Consider the following 27,291-nt stretch of genomic DNA (forward strand, 5'->3'; position numbering starts at 1 on the left):
GAGCACATACTGCTGTTAGAGCTCTCTATGAATAATTAAACCACCTCTTGTGAGGCACTGATGTTCTTAGCATAGACAAAGAGAGTTAGAGAAAAATGATAGTTTTATTATAGCCTTGAGGAATATTATGAAAAGTGTAGATGAAGAGTAAGGATGAGCGGATTTTTCAGAAGAGCCACTGTCATTAGCAAAGGCAGAGGGCCAGAGTGTGCTAAAGGGAAAAGACCACAATGAACTCAGCCTCTGATAAATGTGCAGATGGAGAATCAGAAATAAATGCAGGTGAAAGAGAGCAGGGGTGGAAAAAACAAAAGGATTGCGGATTCAGTATGCCTGCCCAAAGGGAAACCTACCAGCTTGCTACTGGCATTTGTATGTCTTTGTGGAATAACTGCCATTCTTATAGGTGCTCAGGTCCCTGGGTGTATTCCATGAGCAAAGGACACATTCATGTGCTAACTGCAAACTGTGCAGCATACGGATTTTTGAGTTATTTGTTAGGTTGCCCAGACATTGATTTCATATCTACACTATCATACAGAGAGTTGGATTTTAACTATAAAAATAGATTTTGTTCAATTGAAAAGAAAGGCTTATGCAATACAAGTCATGGAAGGTACTAGAATCTGCTAGAAATGGTGCATTGATCTCAAACAAGATGCATAATTATGATATCTGAATTTTCAGTGATAGTTGTGTAGGAAATTCCAAAGTCGGATCAGTTAATGTCATTCTAGTGCATTTTGAAGCAGTCAGTCAGTACAAGTCAGAGCAAATACAAAACTCTTCTGTATGGGCTCTTTCCAACCCAGCACCCATGAGAATTCAAAAAGAAAAATACAATATGATTATACCAAATGTAAGATCACAATAAAAAAATAGAAATTGCATAAGAATATGATCTACCATGAAGGCAAGACCCCAAGCACTACTAAGGAGAATGTATACTGGCATAGCATATAAGACAGTAGAACAGGAGGATCTAAAAAGTATGTTCAGAATGATAATCCATTTATGTGAAGTTCAGTTACAGCAGCTAAGACATGGGGCAAGAACTCAGGCGACGCATCATCTTTTGGGTATGGAAAGAGGCAAATGAATTACACAACAGGGGCTTCTGAGATGCTGGGGGGCTTCCATATCTTAATAGAAGTGCTGGTTATTCAAGGTCATTTTTGTTTTAATTTGTGAAAATATGTTAAGCTACATGTTTATGATTTGTGCTACTTTGTATATGGTTGTCATACATCAATACAATCACTTATTTAAACATGGAATACATATACTAAAAGTCATTTTCTGATATCTACAACTTTAAAACAAATTACCTTCACAAGATTTACTCTGAGAGAACTGTTCAAGGATGTGCCTCAAGGAATCTAAATTCAAAAGGAATACATTAGGTGCAAGAAACAACAGTGAACACAAAAGTATGTTTAACATCATTAGTCGTGAGGGGAACACAAATCAAAGTCATGCATTAAAATCAAAGCCACTGCACACCCGCAAGGAGGCCTATAATAAAAAGATGGCTTATGTCAGGGAGGATATGGAGAAATCAGGGGATGTAAAATGGAGCTCACCAGGATTTCCTATGAGCATAAAAGTACACATGGGTACTCAGGGAAGCAGAGGAGCGAAGCTTAGAATCTGTCACCAATCAGACATCAAAAAAGGGAGTCGGAATCCTCATTGTGGAACATTTTTGACATTACTTTGTAGCTACAATTTTTCTTACTTGCTACCAGTCTAAATTCCTTGTAGTTCACTCAAATATGCTTCCAGATTGACTGAGTTACAGATTTTAATTTCTGTGTAATGTCAGGAGAAAACTCTAGACGAATAAGCACTTTGTCAGAGCATTAGACGCCGCGACCCCCTCAAAGTCACAAGGCTTTGGAACACTGAGCTGACCCTTGTGGAGTCCATCCAGATAGCCCTGCAGCTGCTGCCAGCTCTGTCTCAGTGTCTGAAATGTGCCTCCTCCCACAATTAGTCTTGCATCTCTGCTGCAAAGGGAGGTTCAGTTCCGTCCAGTCACAGCTACATAAATCTCACTTCTTTGGGCAGTGGGTGCACTTAGGTTGTGGTGTGTTTGCCATGGTTTTTTTGTGATCCCATTTCCCAGGACCCTACCTGACCTGTACTCTCCACAATCCCCTCCCTCCCTTTACTTCCCCATCAGCACCCTTTGGTTGATCTGCACCAATGCTTATTATCCCTTTGGTTATTGAAACACACAGAGAAAAATCCATTAAGCCCATTTTCTCCCAGCAAAACAAATGGAAAACACACACTTTAACTTCCTCAATCTTGCCTTAATATACATATATGACAGGCTTAATAGCCATTCGCTATGTCCTTAGAAATTCTAATTTAATAACAGAAGTTAGCATTAATTTATGACCATATGTAGATAATACAGATGGATTTTAGAATATAATGTGAGTATTTATTACTCTTATATATTCATATGAATACATAACTTAATAAAATAGATCGTCTTTTAAACGTATGTGTGTGCACAAATACACACTTGCTTTGTGTGGGCTTTTTTTTTATGCACCCAAAGCAATGAAGTATATGTAAAGTAGAGTCATGGCCCTAATTCTTAAATGTAACCTGTATTCAAGAAAATACATCTCTTGATTATTTTACCTCTCAACCCTGAAAGCCTGAAGTCAATTGCATTGGTTAGGAGCAAAATAAAATGAATAATAACCTAACACAACCAAATAAACACTGGGATGATTACACTATTACCTCCAATACTCTTAAATTTCATCTGATAGTCACATCTCTCTGAAAGAGTTGGATAAACTTTTACATAGCTGGTACCTTACCATTGAAAGAAAAGTGCTTTATGTTCCCAATGTAGACCTGAGGTTTAGATTATGTCAGCTGATAGGTTATGTCAGTTTTAACAGGAAAAATAATCAAAGTTGTTTAAAGGTAAAGTGTGTGTCTGTGCTTTATTTGGAGTTGATTTGGAGTTCTCAGACCCTATTTCTAATTCTAATTGAATTCAAGAATGAACTCTAAATAAATAATTTTAATTTTCAAAACTAAGAAGTAAGTTTCTTTGATTTTTTTATGAGTTTGCTGATGGAATTTCAGTCTTTTTGTCAAAGAACCCATTCATATAAAAAAAATATATCTCACTGTTGTTTGATTCTAGCAAGCAATTTGATTCTGCAGTTTCAAAACTCATTCTTTTATGCAAAACAAAAATATGTTATTCCTAATTGACAATGTCAGCTGTCAACCTATCAATGATTGACATATTTCATTTTCTCAAGTGCAGGAAAACATTTCCTGATGTTTAAAAATTGATACTGAACAGTACATACAATGTTAGCTCATTTGTTTCTTCAGAGGTGCTCTTGATAGTGCTGCCTACGGACTTCACTTTGTCCATATCCAAGAAAAGCTCTGTCAAAATGTCTCTGTCCATTGACAGTCTTAGAAATGGCTGCTAGAGGTTATCTCTGGGGAATAAAATTAATAGAGACTCACTCTACTTTTTTCATTTCTGTATTGTTTAAAAGAGTCATAATCACGTCTACCAGGCATACATCACAGCCTACAAACTCCAGTGTGTGAGAAATCTATCCTCAGAGTGTGCCCTGTCTGCAAGGAGGTGAGTCCAGGGCTGCAGCAGTGGTTGGAGAGCCAGGTGATGACCTACACTTGAGCCCTTCCTTTTATGTGCCTTAGACACCCTTCTTCCCACCTGCCTTTAGATTCTTGCCAATAGATCCAGGCTGCATTGAACTCCTTTTCTGTGAGGCTCTTTACACCCTCTAACTGTCCTTAAACCAAATCATTCTGCTTCCATCCGTGCACAGGAACATTCCCCATGTCTTCTTTTGTTGTGGAAACTCTGTGAGATAAACTGTTCAACACACCACGGGTTTCACAACCAACCAGAAGCCAGGTGGTGAGAACTACTGGGAGATGCGGTGGAACTGACTGTGAAAAGAGAAGGACTGGGCTGGGGAGGCCGCTTCAGAGGGGACTATCAAAGATGGCTCCTTGGAAGTGTTGCTGTTTGAGCCAAAGCTGCAGTCTGCATCCTAGGACTGTGAAGAATCCACCACAGGATTGCGATTGAATGATGTGATGTGATTAAACTCGTTGAAGGGCTGAAGAGCCTGGCTTGAAAAGGGCACAGAGTGGAGCCATAACCAGTGTCTAGGCAGCGGGCGCTAATCAGTCATCACAGCTGGGCACGGACACAGGGAGGAACTGGTCCCATACTCATTCTGTCCATCCTCATTAGGGTCATTCAAGGCTCAACAGCAATAGGTAAAGAATCTAAGATCCCAAACTTGGGTCATAGGTTCCCCACTTGGTAAGGAAGATAGAAATATCCTTATTACAAATTACACCAATAATTCTCCAAAAAGAAATTGTACTCTAAATTACCCTGTGAAAGGTGGGAGTGATGGGTGGAAGTGGATGGGGAGCAGCCAGCAGCCATGAATGTCTGAAGCCTTCCTAGGGCATGGGAAAGATATTCTACCATTTCACTTGCTGCTGCCCCCAATCCGCAGGGGCAGCTGAACTTAAGGTCATTGGTGTGAATTTCCAGGGACATCAAATAAAACACAGACACACATTTCACCTTTAAACAAGCTTCAGGACGGCTTCTCTGCTCTTGGCCTCAGGCTCTCCAAATGGGAGAGCAAGAGAAAGTCACGAGTGGCTGGCGAGAGAGAGAGAGCACTTTCAGAAGTGGGCTTTTATTGGGGGGGACCCTTATTCTTAGAAAATTCCATCCAGAAAAGGCCAGGAGGGGCAGGGTTACAAAGGACAGGTGAATTCAACCCAAGGAGCCATGGAGTGACACACCTACATCTGAAGACATGCCCTCAACTTCCTGGATCAGGGCATTGTCCAGGTCCCTACGAGATGTAGTGACTAGTCAGAGCCTCTCTGCTCCAGGATGGAAGGCACAAATCATTCAGAGCGGCTCCCCACAACTTGCTACATATCTTTTTCATTTGTTACTATCGCAATAATATTTACAACCAAAAGATCACTATCGCTCCATTTAGGGCATACCATTTTGAGGGGATATCTGCATTTTTATATATTAAATGTTAAAAGCATTGGTTAATTCCCAAAGAATAAACTGATATCAAATTATTTCCCATGCTTTTCCTTTATTATTTAAGCATGTTGTTAAGCCTAATTGAAGACAATTAAAAATGAAACAAATGTTTTTATCCACCCTGGGGAATTTTGTTCACAGCATTACCTGAAGCCCCTCCACTGTTCCAGAGAAGCCTCAGAGGTTGGACAAAATGTGCAGGGCTGGAGAGAGCTAGGTTTGACTGACGTCTGCACCCATCACTAATGGCATGACTTGGACCACTTATTAATAGCACTAAGCCCCTTTTCTCATCTATACTTTCTGTATTGTGAAAATACTACCACAACATTGGAGCCAACGACCTGAGGCCTACAAGAGGAATGTGCTCAGGGAAAGGCAGGGCCCCAGCACTGATGGCTGACACCAGGGGCCAGAGCCCAGCCTTCCCTACCTTAGCATCCACACAAAGACATTGACCCCAGGGAGGTTTAGAACTCTGAGATGTTCTCAACTCTGACTCTACTTTTATCTTAACTGTTATCCCCAATATTAAAGTTTGGTTTTGCCTCCCCATAAGCTAACTATAAATTGTATGTGCTTGTGTTATCATAAAACTGCACTTTGCAAGTTACATGATATTTTGATCATACTTTTACATTGAGTGGTTAAGGGAGGGTGGAGCCTCAAACAGATTAAACTGACATAAAACCATTCCAAACAACAAGATTTGTATCATATAATCTTCCAGGAGTCAGATATGACATTTACCAAAATCTCAGAGTAGAATTTGTCCACTTTAATTGAGAAACTTGGACTTTTTAAACGTTTCCAATTTGCATTTCCATTCTAGCACAATCTCCTGTCCCCAAACTTGTCATTTATTATTTTCCAAAGTAAAGACATTATTTTAAAATGATAAAGTCCTTTAGAGTTGGCAGTAAGTTTTGTCATTGAACAAGCTTTTCACGTAACAGTATTGTGTGTCTAAAACATGGGTGTCTCTCCTAGTTTCAACAGCGTGCCACATCGGGGATGACTAGGTGTACAGGGAAGTGCAGTTAGAAATGAGTTCAAATTAGAAAGTATTTGCTCAGGCCATCAGCCCTGGTTGATTTATATTAATGTTAAAATTAGTTCATACTCTTTTCACCTGGGGCTCTGCTCCATGGGTGTGGCGAGAGCTACATTATGCAGTTCTGCCTCTAGACATAGTGAATATTGTTTTTTTCCTCTAAGAACTGTCTAAAGTTAAAACTTGTTTAAACAGTTGGTTTAAATAGGGGCTGGTTGTGTTGTTAGATAAGTGTAGACAGATAAAATAGCAAAGGGCAATGAAAACTTGGGGAAGGGCTGATGCTAACATCTCTACATGACTGTATATTAAAATTTTCAGCCTTAAAATTGCATGAGAATTAAATCTGAAGTCAGTGCATTTTTTCTCTTCTTGATCTCTAAAGGGAGTTTTCAAAATAGATGTACAGCAAGTTTTCTGACAGCAAAATCCATGATGTGTTGGATGGTGTCGTGATGTCTCCCTACAAGACACACACCAACACTGCGTGTGGCTTTCAAATTCCTCCTGAAGCCACACTGTCATGAATTCCTTGGGCAAGGAATCGTGTTCTGCTTATGTGTGAGATGCTACCTTTTAAAGGAATTTAGAAGACTCAAGCTCCCAAACAAGCAGATACCTGGCTCTGGTTAAGTTTGGGTTTATCTTACTGTATTTTATTATTTTATTTTATTTATGATTTTGTCTTTAACAAAGCAGCAGGGTCAGAGAAATTGAAGATCATCTCTGCACGGGACAAATATTAGAACTGGCAGGTATCAGGGAAAGGCAGGGCCCCAGCACTGATGGCTGATACCAGGGGCCAGAGCCATGAATATTGTGTAAAATTGCTGGATTTTGCCATTCCCACTGCTAGGGAGATGGGCAAAATTAGTGTATTTTCTTCAACAGTGTATGTTTCTGCTTATATTCGCTTAAGAATTTTTCTTATTTTGCCCAATTCTCCTCTTCCTCCTAAATTCTAACAATAAAGTAAACAACACAGACATTTTGATACCCTAGTAATTAAACCATTATCTAGAATAAAGAATGAAAAATGAAAGAATGAATGAATGAATGATGAATGGCTGACTCCACTGACTTTGGAGGTAATAGAGGAAGGATTATAATCTTTAAAATTGAAATTTGAAATTTGCATTCCTAAATGAGAGCAGATTTACTGTTGTTATGATTCAGGAATGAGGAAATATATGGATTAATCACTTCCTTTACAATTATCAAAAGTGAACTTTGGAAATCCTAAAAAAGCTATGATCTAAGATAGTAAAATAGTCTTAATAGTCTTAATTGTGCAAGATAACAGTTGCTCATTTCCTAAAAAATAGTGTTCATGGATATGCATATGCATATGAATGCTTTGTTTCACTTTTAATCTTACATGTTATTATCAATATTATTCTAATGGACCCATTTTATCAACTCTCATATTTAATATTGGTCATGTATTTGCAATTCATTTTACTGAAATTAAGATAAAGAGAGAAAACAAAATGTTTTCTCCTCAAACGTGGAGGTTGAGATTAAAGGAGAATATAATTGAGGTCTGAACAAAAAGTATTCCTTTTCAGAATTATGCATCACTCCTTGAATTTATAGATTAAGTAAACCAAAATGATGTGGTAGAGAAACGGAAAATCCTCCTTCATTTTGGAATCAGCAGGATTCACTGCACCCAGGGTGGCCACCTACAGAACCCCAAGTGGAGGCCAACTCGGAGCTCAAGTGAGATCTGTCCAGGTGTTCCTCTCCTTCCTTCAGAGGTTTTCTGAGGGACAGTCGGAGAGTGCATGGCAGTGGGATACAGTTAAGCAGTGGCAGAGCTAATATTTATTGTCTCAAAGTAGCATCAATGTCACTTTGATTGGGCTATTTGTTTTTAAGGCCACTGCCGTTTAGATTTGGATTGGACAGTGAATCACCCCTTGATAATGGACTTGCGTACTGTTATGGAGCTGATAAAAGTGTCTGGGTCGGTTCCACGTTCCAAGGAGCTTCAGGCAGCCCTACAGCACAATCCTGTGTGCCATTTGGAATCATTCATTTTCCGTTGTCAAAATGTGAAAGGCTTCTTTATTAAATAGAAAATCGTTTGTGCCTAAGGACCTAGGCTATTTTTCTATTCCACGTTGCTTTTTAAAACATTTAATAATTTTTTTTAAAGAGAGAGTGAGAGAGGAGAGAGAGAGAGAAATTTTAATATTTATTTTTTAGTTCTCGGCAGACACAACATCTTTGTTGGTATGTGGTGCTGAGGATCGAACCCGGGCCGCACGCATGCAAGGCGAGCGCGCTACCACTTGAGCCACATCCCCAGCCCACATTTAATGATTTTTAACATAATATTTTATAAGACAAAACTGCATTCATCACTTCAGGAAAAAAAATGAAGGAAAACATTTTGACATATCTTGAGAGCGGCACAGATGATGAGGGGTCTCCAGGAAGGCTCTCCAGGGCCCATTTTCCTGTTCCCACACTGAGCAGCTAAAGGAGACTAGCACACTTCTGCGGTGGTACCACCTTGTCACTTTTATGGCTTTTAATCAATAAAACTCAACAAACACCTATCTTTCATTCTACCCTGTCTATGTAAAAAGCTTAAACCAAAATGTAAATTAATCTTTGTCCATCTCAGAACTTTTTCGCTAATGCTACCCTGAGCCAGGTCTGTTGCTAGACAGAGGAGGGAATTGCTACCATGAACCAAGAAATGATGAGAAGACACTGGGGACAATGGGGAGGGGTCTTTATGATACTTTTTACTTTCACCCTCAAACTGTGAAAATGGCTTCTCATGTAATTCATGGCAACAATGAGTTTGTATTTCTCTAACAGACACAAATAGGGATATAGTAACCCGTACAGCCCTATGTCATGGCAATGGTCAGAGAATGACCTACAGCTATAGATGCTTTACTATTAAAGGTCAGAAAAAAAAAAAAAACTCTTCACATATATCAACTACTGTGCTTGGTACTTTTTCTGTGTGTCTGTCCATTTCAATTGAGCAATAAGAAAGCCAGGGCTTTGGTCTATTTATTCTTAGCACCAGAAGAATACCAGATATACAGCAGGTGCTAAATACATCATGGTAGAAGGAGCAGATGCCTATAGCTTACCCTTACGTTAGTTTTCTGTTATTATAGGAAAATACCCAAGATCGTTAACTAATGAAGACAGAAGGTTTACTTTTGCTCAGCCTGGGGACAATGGGGAGAGGTCTTTATGACAATGAGGAGAGGTCTTTAGGATTGGTTGACCTCATTACTGTAGGCCTGTGGCAAAGTAGCACGTGTTGACAGGAGCACATGGTGGAAGGAACTGGTCACCTTTTCACTAGGATGCAAAAGAGGAAGAGGAAGGGCTGGTGTCCCAGTGATTTCTTCAAGACATGTACCAAATGACCTAAAGACCTTCTGCTACGCCCACCTTCTAAAAGCCCACCTCCCAGTGGTGCTATGCTGGGACCAAGCCTTTGGCATGTAGACCTTAAGGGGACAGTTATCCAAACTATAGCATCTGGGTAAAGGCTTTCAACATTGGGCACTTCCTCTGGCTCCATACTTGGTTGTATTTCAAGTTTCTAATACCTATGGCTAAAAGAATGCAGAAGGAGAATCCCATAGGGTGGAGCGCCTTGTGATTCCATGGGCACACAGGAGAGCAAATGGAGAATCATGATGAAAGAACCAGTATGGGCCCAATCCATTCTCTGACTGCCTTCCTCACAGAGACTCAGGCAAAGAGCTCATTGATGTTTCAAGGACCTCGTGTGAAAGGACTGGATGTCAAGGTAGGTATTGCCTAAGAATGTGTGTGAGAGACACAAGCAATGCATAGAAACATTCTGCGAGTCTCCTCTCCTTTATCAAAGAGAAAAACTCAAGCTGCTTCTGAGATTTGAGGAAGGAGCAGAATGTGAAATATGTGGATCTCTACGTGAATACCGTGAGTACGGGACACCACTGGATCAGAGTCTCCTACCAGAGGAGGAAACAGCATGTCCAGCTTGATTTAGGAATCAGGACCTAAGAGCCATCACACTTAGGTCCTGATTCCTTCTGCCTCTACCCTTACCAGCTGTGACTCATCCACAGGGGTGTGGCAATAATGACAGCTCCTCCAAATGATTTCAGTGGAAGATAAATGAATTAACTCATTTTCAAGTGAAACACTTGAAATTGTATATGGTACACAAAAAGTTTACAAAAATTACCTTTTTCTATCCAGCACCACTAACAATGATGCCTGTGAAACCAAGTTCTCATGTTTGTTTTAGACAGTACTTTCAGTCTTTCATTTAAAAGGCCTACGTACTGAAGATGCAAAGATAAATAGTATGGTCTCTGACATCAAGAGCTCAGTTTTGGTCAGAAAAAGGAAAGGCAACATAAATAATTGTAAACATAAATGGCAAAAATCACTGCAACATTTGAAGTCCTATGAACTTCAGAGAGTTTTAAAATTGATTCAGTTTATTCACAGAGGACTAGCGCATGCTGATTCTACTTTTAAAATATAAATAACAAATTTAGTTTAAAAATAATTAAAAGGTGGTAAATACATATTTTGAAGAAGATTTAGAAGCAGAACTATTTCAGGGAAGGTGCAACTATGCCTCCTCTAAATAAAATGTGAAAGCTAAGAATGAAATGTGACATTGATAATTTTAAATGAGGAGGAAAAAATGAATAGATTGAACTAAATTATATTTGTGAAAGATGTCATTATTGTTTTATGGTTATATTTACTTCTAAGTTCATGTAGAAATTAAAGGATAACAGATTGGAGATCTATAAGGTACGATCAGGGAAATTATGAGGATTAAAAAATAGGTTTAAGTGACTCAGATTGAGGTCATGAGATTTACTCCTGCTGACCCTCAAGCAGGCCTGAAGACCGGGTGGCTGTCCATCAGGGTAGGTCTGGTTTTGAGTACAGAATCTGGATATGTACTCTGTGGTTCAGACTCAAGCAGCAGTTCGCATCTCAGGAATTTGTGCTTACTTGATGGGCAATCCCCACCCAAAACCTCAGAATAGAAATATCTGAGAAGCAGATTTGCAACCCTTTTGACATGCTGTTAAGTCAAGGCATATTCTTTCACAGCATGAGGATGGAGGAAGGGGGGAAAAGAAAAGAAAAAAAGGAAAAACAAGGGGAACTGAAATAGAAGGCAAGGGGTGGGGGCTGGGGACACCCCGGTAGATGCTTTGAGACCTTTGCCATTGGCCTTGGCTAGATGTTCCTGAAGAAATGAGCGCCATTCCCTACTGTCCTTGAACAGCATGGAGGCATCACTTCAGGGTACTGCAGATGATCTCCAACTGGGTTATTGATACATGCAAAATTCCTCCAAGACAGTTGCGACGTTAGCGAATGAGGGTCTCAGTTTCCATATGGGAGAGTTTCCAGCAAGGAAAGCAATGTGCCTCCCTGTTTTCTACAATGATGCGTGTTGGGGGGCAAAGGGCCATTTTGCTCAGTGTCTTGGCCTGACTGTTGAGAAGATTCAAGATGATTACTCAGGGAAACCTGACTACTGATTGAAACATAAAGTATAATGTTTTTAGCATAAAAAGACGAAGCCCTACTTCAAGGAAAATGGTATTTCCACCCCAGGGAAAGCCTTCTTTGGTTTCATTTCTTTTTAATGTCTTATTCAGGTAAAGACAACATTTTTAGTATAAGAGTAATATGATTTTTTTATTTGGTCCATTTAGTACTGTAGACAAGTGTAGATACAAATGATCACTTTGAAAATAAGACACTTACCCATCTTGACTTGAAATTTGCCAGGAAAGTCATTTTTATAAAATGATCTATGGAGCCACTCTACAAGAATATAAAAAAATTGTAAAATATTTAGAGTGCAATAAAAATGCAACATTCTTGTTGCCTTCCTTACACTAATTCTACATTTACTTTTATATCAAAGAAAATTCAATGTGTTTCTCAACATGAAATCCTTCGCAGGGGACAGGGAAACCAGCAAAGTGTGGAGAGGATTTTAGGATGTTCCACCATTCTGCTGGCTTTCCCCTGCAATCAAAGTGCTCCCTACACGCCTGGTATTGGGATCAAAGATCATGAATAAGAGCAGAGATTATCAATTATTTAAAAACTTATATTACTCGTCCATAAATACAAACAAATTCATGTTCTTCTTTTAAAGATTTTAAATTTTTCAGGATGATTGACTATTATGATTGAATATGGATTGAAGCACAGGGACAAAGCATTGTTTATTTTCAAACATGGGGAGCATAGGATCCCACCTGCCTTCCATACTTCTCCTCCCTCACAAGTCATTGCTAGGACTCCAGGCTTATGCACACCCACTTTATGTTGCAATGTCCTCAGCAATTTGGAAAATACCAAAACAGGTAAAACTTATTGAGGCCTGACAGCTGCCAAAGGTCACCAAATTAAATTCATAAGGGCTATCTCCAGTGCATCATAATACACAGAGGGAGGAATTAACTGACCATCACCCTTTGCTGGGAGGACCCTCTAATCCTTTTTACCATCTGGTTCCATAAAAGAGTCAGGGTCCTTTGACTATTGTAGACTCCACACAAATCAGAACATAAATTAGTCAGTTGTAAAACATGCATTTTTTCCAAAACCTTTTATTATCAGAGTGAAGCCCAAAAAGTTATGAGAAAAAGGAGTGGCAAGATTTAACAGTAGAGACAGAGAAATTAAAAGGGAAAAATGCAAATACTTAAAACTCCAGTTCATTAATTGGAAATTGAAAGCCCCATTCCTGCCCCCAAACACTTCAGGGATTGAATTTCTCAATACCCTGAAGATCCGCAGTACTAATTTTGGTTTGATTTAATTTAGACAAATACATTTTTTTCTTGCACCTGAGGCTTCTTAAACAATGTATAGCATTGCATAAATTTTTTAAAAAGTGTTATTCAAGGATTTGAATGAGAACAGGCAGTAGGACATTTAGAAGGGAGGAAGGGTACAAAAGGAAAGGGCCCAGGACCCAGAGGGAAAGTGAGACAGACCCCTCTGCCTGCATAGCTCTTCAAATGGGTGTACTCAAACTGAGCTGGGGACTGGGGTTTTTGAAGAAAAGCAGAGAAATGAGGTCTGAAGATTAAAGGGGTAGGCCTTGTGCTTTGAAGGTGGAGGAAGGCGCATGAGGCTACCCCTGGTGGCTGGGAAAAGCAGGACATGGACCAAGTGGAGCTCTACCTCGAGTTTTTACCTCATAAAACCTGCCTTGAACTTCTGAACCCTGCAGTTGCAAGATAATAAACTTGTGTCATTTTAAGCTACTAACGGGTGGTAATTTGTTGAAGTAGCAATAGAAAATTAATCTATATGTATACACTCTGATATCTTCATTGAATAAGCTCACTTTTTAATATGCACTTATTTCAAAGAAAGTGTCCATTGAGTTTAGAGTGCTCCTTGTGTCCCCACCCCAGAGACCAAGAAAAGCAAACTGGAAACCAGTGAAAGGAAAGGACTCACGTGCACACTACCTGAGGTTGTCTTTCACACGGAAGAGGGTGAGATTCCCCCCTTGCAGGGAGGGGCGTCTGGAGTAAGGCCACACGCCCCTCAGGACTGGGTCCGGTGGGCACCCAGGCTTTGCTCAGGTTCTGAGAAGCAGAGAGTGTGGCGGAGCTGGAAGTGGTCATCAGCAACCGCACTCCTCCAGCTGAATTGGCTTATTCAATTAGGCTTTTTAGAGTTGGAAAAAAGACTCTGCCGGGCCCCGTCTGCTGACTGCAATCTTCCTCTTGAAGAGTACAAATATTTTGCCATCATCATGAAATTGATCCAGCTAGAAAGTTCTCTGCTTTGTGTGGGCTCACTTGAAGAGGGAATGCTGAGATACTTAAAACCATGATCTTCGAACGAGTAAACTAAGGCAACCGGATCTGCTAGCTTTGTGCTTGCCCAGGGGTTCTCAACCTGGGATGATTGTAGCCCCCAGGCAATATTTGGTTGTGCCAGGAGTTGTGGCTCTGGACTGACATGGCATCCAGTTGGCAGACTCCAAGGATGCTGAAAACTATCCTATACTGTCCATGCCCTCCCCCCCCCCACACACACACTCCAAATAATCATTCAGCCCCAAATGGCATTAATGCTGATGTCATGCAGCCCTATGCAAGATGATGAACCTGCTAAATCTATTAAATTATCAAAACCTCAGGGAAGGGCAGGATCAGACAGACTGGTTCTGTTCTCTGTGCAGAGTCCCATCAACAGCACAAAGGATGAAATGCAAGCAGACCAGGCAATTGCACCTGGAGCAAGAAATCAGGGAAGAAGAAGAGGATGGTGGCAGATGAATCATCACACAAGTGATGACTTTTCTGCAGCTGTTCCATGTCCCATCAGTCTGGAATATGTTCTCTTCTCATCAAAACTTGGGGAGAGGCAAGGCAGGGTCAAAGTACCAGTGCCTTCACACCATTAGCACAGCACAGGTCAGAGACACAAGAGGAAAAGAAGAAGCCCAGCCCCATGAAGACTGGCATTTAATGATAAATGTGGTTCAACTGTGGGCGAAGAGACCAAGAGTGCTCTTAAGTCAGAAGAGAGCACTAAGCAAATATGGATGGGTCACACGGCATGGAATGTCCTGGGAGTTATCATGAATTCCAAAGCACAAAAGATCAGAATGATAGAAAATAAATGACTTGCAACAAACCAGAGGAAAAGCAATTCCCTTATTCCAATCAAGCTCTGCCTCCCTACTAATGGAATATCGCTAGTTAATGAAGGAACCAAACTCTGTGAAGATGTGTTCATGGCAGGGTCCGCCTATAGCTTTCTCATCTCATTTCTTCTTTCTAGACACACAGAAAAAAACGAATTATCCAGTGTCCAGTGTCCTGTGCAGTTGGGCTGGAGTCACCTGACTACCGTCCAGCCAATGATATATCAGAGGAAGTGATGTTGGCCACCACAGGCCTGACGTTGAATGTTCCTGCATGTCAGGGCACACTCTTCTACTCTGCACAACTAGGAATTCCAAGTGCTGGGGAGGGTGGCCTCACACTTTGGTCAGCTTGCCAGCAGAGTCTACTGACCTGCACTTGGTGATGAGATAATTGTGTATGCCACTAAGAGTAAGGGCTCATCTATCAGCCTTGGCTTATCCAGTTGTAAGGTCTTTGGCTTTCAAGGTCTTAAGATATGAGCCTCAAGTGTTTGAGAGGTTTTTAACAAATTGCTAGTTATTAAGCAGCTTAAAGCAATACTTTTTATTATTCATAGTTTCATGGGCCAGAAGTCTGGCCACAGAATTACTAAGCTGAGTCCTCTGCTTAAGTTTCACAAGGCCAAAGTCAAGATATTGGCCAGGCTGGGCTAGGCTTGGAGGAATATTTCACTTTCAGGAGTTCGGTTCTGACCTCAGGCTGATTTACTTCCTCATGCTTACAGGACTGAGTTCCCCATCCCTTGCTGACTGTGATTTAGGGACTGGTATTTGCTCCTAGAGGTTGCCACATATTGCCCTTGGTAATATATGACACACAGCCTACTTCCACTCCTTTCCCATGCCCAAGGCAGACATTACTAATCAACCATGGCATTCTTTCCCAGTGGAATCACCACCTTCCCAGGCTCTAAACATGCCCTTCTCCAGCAAGGATAGGTCAAGTTTATCTCTGATTTCTGACTTCTCTTTCTGTTGCATCTCACTGCCTCCAAGTAGAGAAAGCTCTCTGCTCTTATGGGCTCACATGGTTAGATTGGGCCAACTGGATTATCCAAGACAATCACCCACTTTTAAGGCTCAGAACCTTAAAATCTGCAAAGGCCTTGTGATCTTGTAACATAATGTATTCACAGACTCGTGGGTTTGGGGAGCAGATAGATACCTGGGGGGAGGGATTTCTCTCTAACACAGAGAGTGAACTGAAGCTTCATAGCCTAGACTGAGCTGTGTTTCCAGAAGCCATCGTGCAGACCAATTCACCCGTAGCAAGAGCATGTTGCTTGGGTGGTCCTGCTCCACCTCTCGGTCCCCTCGTGCCCAGTCCATTAGCACCTTCTTACTGCTTTTGCAGTGACTCTCGTGAACTGCTCTTGATGGCATTTTCATTTTTAGTACTTTGCAAGAGCCTAGGATTTACCCATTGGTAATACTAAGAATCAGTTTTGTTATTTTTCATTTGATCTAATATATTATATTTATTCTCTTTGGCCTAATAAGCTATATTTAGTTCTCCTTCAATAGAGAGAGCCCAGGGATACTCAACTGATCCTTGTAAGCTTTTTAATAAGATTTCAAGTAGAAGAATCCCTTTAAGTATTAAGACAAAGCACCCATGACAGTGTATGACACAGCCTACCTCCACCCCCTCCCCGTGCCCAAGGCAGACCTTGCTAATCAATCATGGCGTTCTTTCCCAGGGGACTCACAGTCAGCCTCAGAATCCCTGTGAAGTCAGAGCTCCAGGAGACTAGTACCAATCCAGTGGGTTAGGAGGCCTTCAATATTCACATCTCAGAGTAAGCTGCTCAGGTGAACAGAGCCAAGGGCTGTGACTCACCATTTTCTACTTGTAATTTTTCAAAATGTTGATCATTTCAGGTATTTTATTTATTTTTGCTTATGTAAAGAAAAAAAAAATTCTTGGAATCAACTAAATGGAAGTTAAATATATCCCACCCCGTCCAAAGTGGGTGGTAAGAATGGGGTTCCCCTCAGTGGGATGGGCTGGCTGAGAAATAAAAGCTAAGAAAAATAGAACAATGAAAAAAAAAAACACAGGATAGAGAAAATATTTCCAAAAAGTGAGGGCGGATGGGCTAGTCGATCACAGGATCAAGCATCTACACTAAATAGGCAAAAGGGAGTCCACGCTTGCTTTATTTATGTGAGGGAACATCAAAGGCTTTCCATAGAATATTCTTCACCAAAAAAATGCAGAAGGTGGGCTGTCCAGTTCCCAACTGGTTATGCCCATCTCCAGAGCTATGATGAGGGATCTTCCTAGTAGAGTGGAGATAAAGGTCATGTGCCTTTGGTGATCTATTGTGTGGAAGAGCCATGAATAGTCCCCAAGGCCAAACCTAAAATCTCCCTGGCTGTCATAATGAGAGAAGACCCTCAAATAATTCACTGGTGGCTTCCTATATATATATATATATATATATATATATATATATATAGAGAGAGAGAGAGAGAGAGAGAGAGAGAGAGAGAGAGAGAGGGAGAGAGAGAGAGAGAGAGAATGCTCCAAAATATGTTCTAACATTCCACATTCCACCCCCTTACTCTAACATCCTTACAAAAGTTCACAAAGGCCTCAACTCCACCCTATTGATCCTACAACTCAATCCCTCTAAGCTCTGCAGAGAACAAGCATTCTGTTTGCTATAGGTGAGATAGTTTTGTAAGTTTTTTCAGGAAATTCTGAATGACTCTAAGCAGTGTGTATCAAAGCTTTATTACAAAATATCTGGATGTGTGATGGTGCTGCGTCTTCTGCCCTTTAAATTATATTCTCTTTACTCAACTGCAGTGAACTATTGGGGTGAAGGTCTCAAACTTTGGCCTGGGGGATCTTAAATGTAGTTGCCATGTTTCCTGCACCAGCAGCTGTCCATTATACCTCCCTGAGACACTGCGTTCACACCAATGCATCTCAGACCCACACTGGACCTACTAAGATTCCCCATTTATTTTAAAAGATTCCGGGCTGGTCCATATGCCCTACCAAGCATTGAGACTGGATGTGCAGAGGGATAGTAGTGTTCTTTCAGGATGCCTAAGCTCTATCACTTAGCCATTTATGGATGAGCTGGCATTGTTCAGTGGACTTAGCATTAGGATGAATTAATGTAAACTCACAGAAGATTGTGACCAGAGAGAGAGAGGGATTGTTAATCACTATGGCCAGTTCAGCTTCATAGTATCAAAAGAATAAGCTGATAGAAGCATGGAAACCTCTGAGTTTTACTAACAAAGAAATTCTTCAGACACAGAACATATTAAAAACCAAGTATTCTACCCTGTCCTCCCTCCTGTCACCATTTGTTTTATAAGGTAATGCCATAGTCTACTGTCAATGGGTCATTAAGCCATACTCGTGTAAGCCAGTGAGAGTTTGAGGACCATTGAGCATGGTAAATTTGCCCTCCTGCACCAGAATATATAAACATCGACACTAAATAACACTGCAGTGATCTTCCAAGATCTCTGGTGGAGTAGTTAATAGCCCTTAGAATGTCTCATTTCCTTCTTGACATGGTGTATTCTGAAGAGCTGCCCATTTGCAGTGCTGGAAAAACACAGCACTGGTTTTCTTTTCTTCTTTAGGTTATCCTGTCAGTGTTTTTCATAATTACTATTTCATACAAAAGGAGTAACAAATCTGCTCAATGTATAAATGGGTCACAAGTGACTTGCTTCTCGAATTAGAGGTTAAACAATGGCAATTACATTCATGTGTATGTATAAATTTGCCACAACAGTTGTTTTACAGTCTTGTAATTTGCTTGCCCAAACCGATAAATATGATGATTTTCTATGAAAGTACAGGTTCTTTTGGAAAGTCAGAAGACTGGCAACACTGAACCTGAGTTTTGAAATGAGGCTGGAGAGAGACACACCCTTCCAGTTCCTCACAGATGTGGTGCTTTTGCTCTCTGGCAGGTCAGGCACAATCCACCTGCTTGTTACTGACCCAGCCCAAGCCCTTGTGCTCACTGCCTACAGCATGGTCCATGGATCAGCATCATGTGGAAGAGCTCATGAGACATGGGACATCTCAGACCCACACTGGACCTACTAAGATTCCCTATTTTTAGAAGATCCCAGGCTGGTCCATATGCCCTACCAAGTAAAGGACGTGCCAATGGAGACAGAAGTCGAATCCTTGGATAAAAGCCATGTACTCAGTTGCCTTAGGACTGTCCTAACCTCTACTGCCTTTGGCTTTTAGTCTCACTTCTACCTTCCTCCATTATTTCCTTTGTTCCTTGAATCAACTCTTGTCTTAATACATTTAAGTCCTCTCTGGTCCTTCCACCCAGATGTTCACAGGAGGTTGATATCTAAGGGGGCAAAGGCACCTTCATTCTACGTTAATAACACTTCTGAAATTAACGAGTTCTCTGTTTAGAACTGCTGACTCTCTGGCTTGAATGAAGATTGTGATGGTTCCTGTACAGGGCTGATGTGTGCCTTCCAAATGGTATCTCTACATCCTAACCCCCAGATGGTGTTAGCATGACCTTGACTGGGAAAAGGGTCCTTTCTGAAGTACTTAAAGTTAAACCTCTAGAGAGAAGACCATCCTGGAATGTCTGCATTGGCTCAACATCCATGACAAATGCCTGGGATTTTGAGACACACAAAGAGGGTACATGGAGAGAGAGAAAAGGTCGTGTGGAGACAGGTAGAGAGAGATCAGCATAATAGCATGAGACTGGCAGCCAGCAGGAGCCAAAGAGGCAAGGATAGAAGCTCCATGGAGCCTCAGGAGGGCACAGCCCTGTTGACACTTCAGTTTCAAACTCCTGGCCTCTAAACTATTCACATAGGCCTAAACTATTCACATAGGCCTCCCAGCTTGTGGTGGTTTGACATGGCAGCTATAGGAAACGAATATTCCCCAATCTGATTGCCTATCTATCAGCATCATGTGAATAGTGGAAGATGGGGAAACTGCAGTGTGCCAAGGAGGAAGGTGTGACAGCTGTGGGACTGTCAAAGTCCAGCGACACTGGACGAGGAGTCACAAGGAGTGCCTTAAAAGTGAGCTGGACACTGAGGACAGAGACCCAGACCTGCAGGATTGGGGGCAACATTGTAACAACTCTAAGTGTTTGAGGTGTATATTGGAGTTTGAGATGCCCTTCAAGTTCAATGGGCAAATTTGGCAGGGTGTCTTCTTGAGACTCTTGTGTTTTACCTGGACATACCAAGTTCTCCTTGTCCTCCATCCCAAAAGTTCACAAGATAATGTTAGAATAAAAACAAAGCCCAGGAGAATTTGAAATAAAAGCACAGTTAAATTTTAAGATAGGGGACCAAGGTCCTTCTAACTCCTGAATATTATACTCAGAAAACAAAGCCAGAAAATGTGCAACAGGAGGGCTTGAGGCCAGTGCAAGGCTGCTCAGGTCACGCATCACCTCCACTTACACCCCTAGCCAGGCGGAGGGCTATTTGCTATTAACACATTTACCCTAAAAAGTGCTTCATCTGACTATTGAAAGCAGAAAAAACACACAGAATTGCTCCTGGGAATTTGAATGCAAGAAATGCTCACCTAGGACACAAAATAATAGCCTATAAAATTCCCTAGGAAGAGTGGAGACCCATGCAAAGTGGACGAATAGAGGAAGTCCAGAGCCAGGGGGCCAGGGAGAGGACAGGGAATAAAGAATACATCTGCAGATCCTAAATTCAGAGCAAGGCCTGGAATAAAAGGCTTTATTGTTTCCGGCTCTTCCCTAAGTGGCACTGCCCAGTTTCCATGGCTAACAGCTCATCTGACAGAACAGGAGAGAGGAAGGAGGGAGTGCCATGCCATCTGCAGATTGCTACGCAATGCAGAGAAGGGTCATGACTAGGAAAATTAGGGACTTGAATTGCCCCCCCAAAGAAAATATTTGGGGGACATTTTTGAAATAAAAATATTCATGATATAAGGGGTGGCAGCCTTCTGATTTCATTTTATCGAGAAGCAGACAAGGCAAAAAATTAGAGCAAATATTGGAAGAGATTCGGTAATTCAAGTAAGAAGAGGGAAGAGGAGGCCTGGTCAGTAAGGAAATTCACTGCAGGATGGGCAGGCAGAGGGCCAAATAATAAAAAAATAGGGACAGATATAAAAATAACAGGGGACAGGGGAACTTAATGTTTTTGTGCCCAATATATGATGAACATTAATCCTACAACCCTGGTCAAAGTGTATACATGTCATGTCTAAATAACAGATAAGGAAATGGAGGTTCAGAGAGGTGTTGACCAAGTCACACGAACAGCAAGCCACAGAGGAAAATATGAATGAAGAAGTCCTATTTCAAAAGTCCATGGTGTGAGTCCCAGTGGGTTAGAGGCGCTATCAATTTGTCATTGAGGTATTGAGGTGCTATTGATAATGCAATTAAAGTACATTGATGTTATTAAAACATTCACAATGACCAGTGTCTCTTAAAAAGGAACATGATTGGTTTAAATGAATGTCAGGGTTCTTACAGAAGGCATTTAATTCCCGTGCACTTGGGAATTAGCATGAGTCTAGAAACATGTAAATGAAGGGAACTGCTAAAATTGGCAGAAGAAAAGGATCTGGTCCACATAATTGAATCTTGTTCATTTATTCAGCAATTCCCACGGAGTGGCTATTTTTGGTCAGCACTTTTAGGCAGTGAGGATGCAAAGGTGAATTTGACAAGGTCTTCATTCTCAAGAGGTCGATTCCCTTCAGCTGGAAAACTGTGGGTGAGTCAAGCAGTGTAATTCAGTGTGAAAAGGGCCATGGTAGAGATCAGAAGGACAAAGCACACCCATGAAAAGCAGAACCAACCACAGCATTATGTTGAAGTACCTTGGGAATTCAGGAAACAGAGCAGTAGAAGTTTCTTCCATCTGCTAAGAAGACCAAGCTCCAAGGAATAAAGATGAAAAGAGAAGGCCAGGGAAAAGGTCCAAGATTCCATTCAAGAAATAATTCCACCCATGTCCTAGACTCGGCTGGCAGTTTGAATGACACATGTTCTCAGTGTTATTTGGTTAGCAGTTCCCTTTGGACACATAATGATCCTGGCTGTTGTATATCAGCAGCTTTCTAATTGGCCTCTCAACATCCATTCTGGCTCAACTCCAGTCCATTCTTCTCATTGTAGCCCAAAGGCTCTTTTTAAAATGCAAATTAGACCATGGCCCCTCCTCCTGTTAAGACTTCCACATCTTCTCACTGCTCTGTGAACAAAAAAGAAACCCTCAGTGCAGGTGGGGAAGGAAGCCTGATCTGCTCCTCAGTCCCATCCCTGCCATTCCTCACCCTTCCTTTCACAGCTGCCTTGGCACCTGTCCCCTCCTGAGGATCTGCAGCAGGCTCCTCACCGCCAAAATTTTCACATGTGTGGTTTCTTCACTGCCAAGGTCTCCACATGCCCCGGATGCTAGGTGACTTCTCATCCTGTATGCTATGATTGACTATCCCGTGTTACTCGCTCTTATGAAAATCTTTTCCTAGTTAATCAACAAGGAAGCAGACAGTCTGTTTCTGGATCTGGGTTCTCACTTGGCTGTGCCACGTCCAAGTTCTGTGAATCTGACCTCAAATTCTTCATTCAGAAAAACCAGTAGCAGAATTAGTTTTCTGCTCCTGGAATAAAATAAGTCAGGTCAGTTAATCCATGTAACATTTTCCATGTTAGTTGGAATATGGAATTCATTCTCTATGATTTAACTTTTTGTCTTTACCTTCTCTTAATTGTTTTTCTTCTCTTAAATTTTCTCTTGCATCATAATGTTCTACAGTTCCTCTGTGCTTTGTCTGGGTATGTCTAGTTTTACTGTATCTGCATGTACTCAGAGTAAAATATCGCTCTGTGAACTTTTGTCTTGCCTTCATTCTAGAAATAGAAAGTCATCTTTTTCTCTTTAAATATTGATTCTTAACTGTTCTCATTGAACTTTTCTTCTGAAACTTTATTAGAAAATAATAATTAGAGAAAGTACAGTTTCTCCATGGAATAAGTGTTTGGAGCAGGAGTCAGTAAACCGGCTCTGTGAAGACCCAGTTCACCAACATTCCAGACTTTCCCAGTGGTGCTGTGCTCTCTAGCAACTCCTGGGCTCTTCTGAGGTCACGTGACAGCAGCTCTAGAGGGCGTGTCAAGGGAGGGGTGTGGCTCTGTTCCAGTGAACCACTGTGTACAGAAGCAGGCATTGGACCTCACTTGGCCAAATTCCACGGTTTGGCAACCTCTGGCTTTCCCCAGCTCTTCTAGGTCATCTGAATCTAGTCTTCTGCTACCCTTGAGCTGATTTACAACTCCATAAATTTTAAATATTGACAGCAATGCAATAGAACTCTTGTCCATAGACATGAAAATTCTGACCCATGGAGATTCAATTCACTTGCCCCCGAACCCTGCATGGAACAGCCTGCTTGCTGTGATCTATTTGTGAATTAATTGTATTATTTCCCTACTCAAAACAGATTTGTCCTTTTTCAAATTCTTCAAATCAATTGAAACATTTTACAGATTTCCTCATTAATAGTGAGTTCAGTCATACCTTTATCATGGGTTCATTTTATTTCTGCATGAGGATCATCATTTCATTATTTTATTATTGTTTTGTCCTTTAACATGTGTGGGTGGGGATCTCAGTCTCCCCCACTCCTCCCTGTCCTTCATAGCTATGTGCTTCTTCATTCTCTGTGTCTGCTAAGTTCCCAGTAATATCCCACGGACAGTGCAAATTCTTGTGTAGACTGTGCCCTTTCCAGAACTCAGTCATTTACTGAATACCTTCTTCAGATGATCAAACCTCTTATTTCTAATATTTCTGCTACATTTCTGAATTTCTCACTCCATTGCTGCTTGTTTCATTTTGTTTCATTTTGCAGTCTTGATCTTCTGTGTGGACACAGTTTCTCTACTTACCTCTTTGAGTCAGTTAAACACACCGTAGGGACAGGGGCTTCCTTTGGCATCATGGAGAGGGCGTGCGTTGGGAGTGCCCACTGGAGGGAGAGCGGCTGCCCTACCCTAGGTCTTTCCGGATGGCTACAATTAACTCTAATAGTCTATTTTGCAGCCTCCTTGACGTTAGATAACCACTTGTGTGGGTTTCAAACCACTCTGAGTTAATATGTCTGCCTACTAGACCCATAAAAACTTTGGTGTGGGTTATTTTATTTTTATACTTTTCACTTTCCCTCTGTTATTTCATGTGTGTGTGTGCGTGCGCACACACCTGTTGTTTATCCCTCCACCCATCTTCTGAATCCCCAATCTAGACTCAGTGTTTTAGTGGCAATTCAAGACTCCAGGTCTGTGTATACAAAAAGGGTGTCTCACATCCACTGAGTCAGGATTTTGTTCAACTCGGTTGCAAGGCCTAGATAGAAGTCTCCTATTTTCCTAGGCCCTTAGATCTATGAGTTATGAGCCCTGGCAGTGATCTGTGAACTTTCTTCTGGCTCCTTCCAGGGGCAGCCCCAAGCCACCTTGTTCTCTAGGCAGCCCGTGTGGTTTCCTGTATCTCACCAGCCGAGGCTGCCTGTGGCCAGACCAGGGCAGGCTTGAGAAGATGTGTACCCTGCTTGCAAGCCTCACTGTGCTTCCTTTGGAATTTTCCATTTGATATTTCATCCTTCACTGCTGTTTCTGAAACTGAGAGGTAAAATAAAAGTGGGATAAGACACTATCTTGCCCACAAATACATTTATTTTTTACTTTCTATAGTGCGATCCATCTGAACATTAGAAAACAAAAGAAAATGAAATTTCACATAGACCTCTAAAAGTCAATTAGATATTTAGAAAAATACACATAAACAGAAATGACCAAAAATATTCAAGAAATGGAAGCTTGAGACATTTTGAAATAACCTTTAGAAAAGCTTAGCAATACAATGAAGATAGCCACAAACTGATGAAGGCTGCATAGCCACCTCCAGAGCTCATTGTTAAAACATTAAGAATTGCAAAATCACTCCAAAAATAGTTTTAACCCTTGCATTTTTTTTTCCAGAACCTTCCAGTTCTGAGACAATCAACTAGTCTGGTGTGTATGCCTGAGCTACTCCATCTACCACTTATTAAGTAGATAATATCTTAATTCAAAGTAGGTTCATACAAAGAGACAGAAAATTGAGTGCTTAATGAGTTTGTAATGATTCCTTTCAAATAAACTTAGCTCATCTGCATTTCTGGGTATACATACAAAGAGCAAAGATTGAGTTTGTTCCTTGAAGCCTATGTACAAATGGCCAAGCAGACACTTCCCCATGGTGATGTCCAAAGACCCCTGCCTGTTCCTTAGTTTCTCCTCATCAAATTCAAGATTATGATATTGTGGATCTTGAAAATGGGCAAGATGAATTAGATTACAGTGATTAAGGCAATTTCAACTCCCAATAAATGGTTGGCAATATCTGGAGACATTGCGGGTTAGCATAGCAGGGGAGGAATCCATCCCTGGCATCTAATAGGTACAGGTCAGGATTGTTGCAAAATAGACTCCATAATTCATAAAACATAATGTGCAAGACTGCCCTGTGACAGAGTTGTGTTCCACCCAAAATGTCAATAGGGCAGAGGATAAGAAACCCGGGAGTAGACTTTGCAGAAATGCTGTTTGAAAAGAGTTCAATTTTGTGTGTAATTATATTTATTTATTTATATATATATATAATGGTGTGTGTGTGTGTGTGTGTGTGTGTGTGTGTGTGTGTGTGTGTGGTGTTTTACCTTATAAGAAGGCATTAAAGATATTACTGTGTTTGGGAATTTTCTGATACATGTCTTAGTTCTTCCCTTAAGTGTTTCCTGTGTTCAACACAAACAGTCATGAGCACTTTCTAATTAACTCACTGAACTTTCACAAGGACCCCGGGCGGGTCCTACTCTTACCTTCATTTTACAGATAAGAAAACCAAGGCCCAGGGGTCCAGTAACCTCCCGGAAGCCACAGAATAGTAAGTGGGAGATTCAGGTTCTCACCCAGCCTACTTAATCTCAACCACTTTACAACATTATCTGCTTGCTGACCCACTGAGGTCTTCAAGGCCCTTTCCCTGGAATCTGTGGCTGTCCATCTTGCTGTTTAGAAACAGCAAGCTCCTGCACTGGTTTGCAGTAAAGGACTGTTGAAGTCTGAATCATTAAGAAAAGTCCAGCCGGGAAAGGAGGCGCACATCAAAGCCAGGGAGATGAATGCTAATGAGAAGAGTAAACGTATAAAACTGCGTTTTTTTTTCCAAAAACAATTTCCTAGCCTGTACCAGGTGCTGTTGTAGATAAAGCAGGGTCGCAGGAATGCCTCTCTGAGTCGGAAGAGCAGGAGGTGTACAGAGAGCCACAGCGTTCGCCTAGGGTGTTTCTTACAGCTAAGCCGAGCTTTGAGTTTGATTCATATTGGTTGGGTTTCCTTGCAGGATCCTGGCATGCCCAGAAAACACACAAAAAGGCAGACTCAGGCCGTGATCAGAAGAATTTTATTATCCAAGTTGCAACATGCAAATGTCTTCTTTGCATTCTGCTTTGTGCAAACACAGAATGAAGAGAGAGAGAGAGAGAGAGAGAGAGAGAGAGAGAGAGAGAGAGAGAGAGAGAAAATGAGAAAAAAGCAGCACGATTCATGCTTCACAAAGTTCTGTAGGTTATTACATGTTTTAAATTGTGAGTTGCAAACACAAGCTGTTCTTAAACAAGAACAAAAAGAAAAAGCAGATGGTTTCTTTTTACATCCTGTGAAACTTTTCTTGAATACAAGCGTATGTTCCCTTCTCCCCAGCTGGCAGTCCCCATGCAAATCATCTGTTTTGGTGTTTGTCTTTCCTTTTTTATTTTTTTTCCTGTCATATTGAGAAAAATTTTGGATGATTGTCCCCTACCCCATCTAAATGCCAGCACACCTAGAAGTGGTAACAACGGCAGGAAATTGCCTAAATATTTGGCCAAAGTCTTTGAGGCTTATTACCATATAGAAGTGCTACTGGGCCTAGGGCAGATATCACTATGAAATAATAATAATAATAATAATAACAACAATAATAATAATAATTATTATTATTACATTTTTACATAGGTCGTTTTCTTCAACAAAAATCTTTCTTGAAAATCAATGACTTTTGCTATGTTTAACATATCAGAAAGAGTGTGAGATTTACATTTATAAAGACTTGGGCTCAAATTCTAGCTCAGCCACTTACACAATAACTAGGTACCCTTGAGGGAATTATTGAAAATGTATTTTAAAAAAACCCACTTATTCTCTGAGAGCTTCAATTTTTTTGTTTGCAAAACAGAGACAGTAACATTTGTCCTTGTGGGCCATTTTGAAGACAAATGTACAAAAACCACTGGAACAAGGTTGACCCTCAATAAATGGTCACTAGCCATTCTGAAATTTCAGCAAATCATTTAACCTCTACTCA

The sequence above is a fragment of the Spermophilus citellus genome (assembly GCF_964194105.1).
Source record: "Spermophilus citellus genome assembly, chromosome: 4".
Classification (NCBI taxonomy): domain Eukaryota; kingdom Metazoa; phylum Chordata; class Mammalia; order Rodentia; family Sciuridae; genus Spermophilus; species Spermophilus citellus.